We start from the raw sequence: 5079 nt of genomic DNA on the forward strand, positions 1-5079 counted from the left end.
TGTGTCCAACCAATAAACATTTCAAGTACTAAGCCTACAAATATACGTAGGTGGTGGAAGCTGGTGTAGTAGGGCCTGCACAGCAACATATTTGGGCTTATTGCTTAAATTCTTGCATCTAATCACAGTGTGATAGGAATTTTGCATGTTCTTCCTGCTACTGCTTGGTGTCTTTCAAAGTACTTCGGTTTCTAATGGCTCCTGTAGACACAGTACTTCTACTTGTGAAGATAATGGGCTGCTGCACTACCTTCTGTCTACAGAGGAGTACTACAATATTTATCATGATTTTAACTGTTCGGTGCATATGAAAAGCTTTGGCATTTTATGAATTATAGTAAGTCTATGACATGGTATGATGGCACAGCTCTAGTGTCCTAAAGACCTCAGTTTATTCCCTGACTTGCCATGTTCTGTGGAGGGTTTGTGGAGTTTTTAAATTGCCCACATGGGGTTCCTCTAGGTACTCCACCTCTTTGGATACACGTAATACCCACTGTTAATTGTGGTGAACGATTTTTGATGTTTGTGCCTTGCTCAGGGGCCCCAACAGTGGCATCTAGGCAGTGATCAGGCTTGAATCATCAATTTTCAGATCAATAGCCAAGTACCTTAACTTCTAAAGTACCACTGCCCCCAAACACCTATTTTAGCTGCTTGCTTTAAGTTGAGATATGCTGTATGTTAGAAAGGCTGTTTTCTTAAAACCCTCTACCAATATTTTTGAGTTTAACACATATAAACTAAGAAGTAGATACAGCACAAACAGGATTATTTACCCAGGCATTTAGACTCTAAGCTCAAATAAATAGCAGCAGACCAATAAGGGGTTAAAACAGATTTTATGCCATCTAGTGGTGATTACAAAGAACTGCACCCAAAAATCATGGCTTGTTAAACTGGGCAAGAAAAGCAGGATTAGACAATATTAACAACAAGACAAAAATTGATGGTCCAGATTATTCTATTGTTTACAGAGCCTGGACAAAATGGACAAAATATAGAGACTGTGAACATATTTACTGACAGCTGTTGAAATATCAAAGGAATTTACCTGGTGTATTCCAAACCACATCCTACTATACTAATTAGTATGTATGATGAGCACACTACAAGTATATTTGCACTATTTACAAAGGACTTCTTCAGGAAATCGTTGGCAAGTGCTTTCATCCTGTCATAACATGGTTACAAAATCAGTCATCTGATAAGATATCAGTAAAGCCAGATCTTGTAAGTGGGAGGAACACATTGGATGCTGTAAAAAATGTTCATTATCTTCTGCATTGCATAAACTTCAGTTGCTTTATAGCAGATTTTATTGCTTTTTTCAGAGGGTGAACAAGAGTAAAGTGTTCTTTGCTGTTTATTAATTAGACAATACATTCATTCATTCATTCATTCATTCATTCATTCATTGTCTGTTTTAGAACAGCTTTATCCTATTTAGGGTCGCTGTGCTCTCCTAACTTTTCCTGAATCCTAACTTTTCCGAGATCAGGTAGACGGCCGGGCATTTTTTACCCAATTTTAGAGATAATACCTTCACATTTCAATCTACCTTGAGCAGCTGAAGGACCTGCTAGTAATGTACTGGTACCAGATACCACAGAATTTTTTCAGATGTCTTGTAAAGTCCTTTTCTCAGCCTGTCAAATCTGTTTTAACAGCATATTAGACAAGATGTTTTGGCTGATCAGTGCATCACAGTGTTGCATCCTGTGTTGATCTATGCTATATCAGGCATCTGTTTCACATCCTTAAATATGTGGGTTACAACATAAACCCTAAAACTTAAGCAAGTGGAGAGTACAAAATTAGAATGGTTTCAGTGGCGGCTCCTGCCAAATCTCTCAGGGGGGGCAGTTGTTGCGATGATGGCCAAGGTGACCCGTTCAATGGGTAAATTAAAGCTTAAATTATTAATCTGAAGTCATCTGTCAGTTTGCCCTCACAAGTAACTTAGGAGAGAGACCAGCTTTAGGAGAGAGAGCAGCTTTACCATTAATCATAAAATGAAGTAAAGCCTTCACACTAACAATTTAATTCAGTCTTCATCAGATAGCATTTATTTTAGGTGCAGCAGATCCAGAATAAAGATCGGCATCGGGGCTGATGTGCAATGAATAAAGAAGTACCGTTAAACAATTGGGGAGATACAATAAGTGCAATCACAATTCACTATTTAAAAATTACATTACTTACTTGTAATTTACTTGTAACTTATTTGATTTCCCCCCTTTGTAGATACTTGCCCTAATTCTTTAGTTGCTAATTTATCCTGATTACTACGATGACTGAATGGCATTTCCCTTAATGACACGATGGAGTTGCTCCGACCTGAGGTCATGGTGACAAGATCGCGACACCAGGTTACGTGTGACGCAAGCACGTAAGTGCGAGCCCTCCCGGAGCCCATACAGATTGTATTGCAGCGCCTACAGTTCGAAAAAAAGAGCCTTAACTTGAAAGTCTATGAGAGCAATCCGGGCGGTTTTCAGTCAGACTGAAATCGCCCCAAAAGGGGCGGTACTGTACGGAACACAACTAGACGCTGATTGGACTACGATATTCAGAGGCAAGACAGACTGTCCAGAACAGTCACAGCTGTGATATAAAAATTTCTTCCCTTTCATCCTTTGGTGGTGCATCGCCCGATCGCCCTAAGGAACGAGACACCCCTGAATGCTATACTATTCTCATTTAAATGTATGTAGTATAATAGATTTAGACTCATGATAAAGCTACTGTTACGTGTGCACTGTGTAGTAGTTGGGTGGCACGGTGGCGCAGTGGGTAGTGCTGTCACCTCACAGCAAGAAGGTCTCGGGTTTGATTCCTCAGCTGGGCAGCCAGGGTCTGTTCTGTATGGAGTTTGCATGTTCTCCCTGTGTCCTGTGGGTTTCCTCAGGGTGCTCCGGATTCCTTCCATAAGTACAAACACATGCAAACAGGTCAACTAGAGCTAATAAATATTGCCCTAGGTGTGCATATATGTGTGTTTGCCTTGTGATGGACTGGTGATTCCTGCTTCTGGCCCAGTGAATCAGACATACCGCAACCCTGACCAGGATAAACTGGTAAAACAGACAATGAATGAATGTGTAGTAATATGAGCCCTCTAGCGGACACTAAAGCAGTAACATCTCTTCTCAGTGTACAGACTAATAGAGTTTTGGATTTTATACCCAGCTATTTCATGTTGAGGTATTTATGACTGTAAAACAGTCCTTATAGTTTAATAAATTGATTTTGATTATTTTGCTGACAATTTGTTTACTTGCAAATAAACAATTCAGCCCTCTATTCCCTCTCCTAATTATCTAATGATCTCTTAATAATACAATTTGTATTAGTAAGTCTGGCTTTTTAAATCATTGGCAGATATTTCATTATTAGTATGTATTGATTAAATACTTGTTGAGAAAGCGTCTTGTTTAAACAGTAGCTTGGCCAATCAAAGACGTTCATGCTTATAATGACCTGGAGGTTGCCACATTTTTAACAGTAGTGCCAAGGCCATAATATACTTTAAGGAGCACCTCCCCACTACAGTATTCAGGTGTATACAAAATGCCCCCTCTCTCAATACACTGATTATAAAATTATAAATAAACACATCCAACTCACTAGCTTTGTGTAATGTTATTCTTCCCTGTCATTGTTCCCACCAGTTGTTGACATGCAGGGCAGGCTTAAACTCCACCAATCCAAGCCCCCAGAAGAAGATTTGGTCCCCCCTCCCCCCAATGTTTAATTCATAGATGCGGCCTTGAGTGTTGCTTCCACAACCTAGACTTTGTGAAACAAGTCCATACAATGATGCCACAAAATGCAGGCAGGAGATTACTGACAACCCTGCTGATGTTCAATGGGGATTAGATTCATCAGCACCTTTAACAGCTGGTAGATGGAGATAACCGTGGCGCAGTAAATCATTGTGCCATTTGTTGCAGTGCCTGTGTGTTAAATTTGGCATTTGGCACTGCCTCACACATCTAAAACTGATACTGGTACCATATTTAACTGCTTTGAAACTAATGGTCATTATCTAATCGGTGCATGCCTAAAAATGATCTGTTTTCAGGTATGCTAAATAAATGCGGTGCAGTAGGCTCAGTTTAGCTGTTAAGGTACTGAACTAGTAATCGGAAGGTTGCCAGTTTAAGCTCCACCACAACCAAGCTGCCACTGTTGGGCCCCTGAGCACGGCCCTTAACCCTTAATTGCTTGAATTGTATTTAGTCATAGTTGTAAGTGTCTTTGTTTAAATGTTTCTGCTAAATGCCACAAATGTACATATAGATAGATAGATAGATAGATAGATAGATAGATAGATAGATAGATAGATAGATAGATAGATAGATAGATAGATAGATAGATAGTCTTAAGCTGAGCAACAGGTATGGGGTCGTTGTTGTCGCATTTTTCGTTTCAAAATTCTCCACACATTCTCTGTTGGGAGCAGGTCAGGACTGCAGACAGGCCAGTCTAGTACCCACACCCTCTTCTTCCACAGCCATGCCTTTGTAATGTGTGCAGCATGTGGTTTTCCTTTCCTGGATGCTGCTTTTCAACCAAACCATGATTACAATCACCTGTTTGGAATCACATAATTATTTAGTTTTTTTCACCTCATTGCCCCTGTCCCAACTTTTTTGGGAATGTGTTGCAGGCCTGAAATGCAGGAATGGAGGTATACTAACAAATGAAATGAAGTTGGGCAGACAAAACATGAAATATCTTGGGTTCAAACTGTCTGCAATTAAATAAAAGTCAAAGCAAATGTAAGGAACACTGTGTTTGCATTTTCCATACTGTCCCAACTTTTGTTTTTCGTTAGTGTGTGTGTGTGTGTGTGTGTGTGTGTTCTCTTTCAGGCCGATACCCAGTAGTGCTGCACTGAGGTAACAGAACAGTCCAGTAGGTGTAGCCCGTTTACTTATTTAAGCAGCGTGTACCTCATTTACCTCACAAGTACTTTCTGTGGACCATCCTGCCTGCAGCTCCACATGATGTGAGGTGCTGGAATCCATGCAGTAGTTCGAGTTTTGCATTCACTGTCCTAAAAAGTCGGAG

Source organism: Trichomycterus rosablanca, chromosome 7 (assembly GCF_030014385.1).
Source record: "Trichomycterus rosablanca isolate fTriRos1 chromosome 7, fTriRos1.hap1, whole genome shotgun sequence".
Taxonomy (NCBI): Eukaryota; Metazoa; Chordata; class Actinopteri; order Siluriformes; family Trichomycteridae; genus Trichomycterus; species Trichomycterus rosablanca.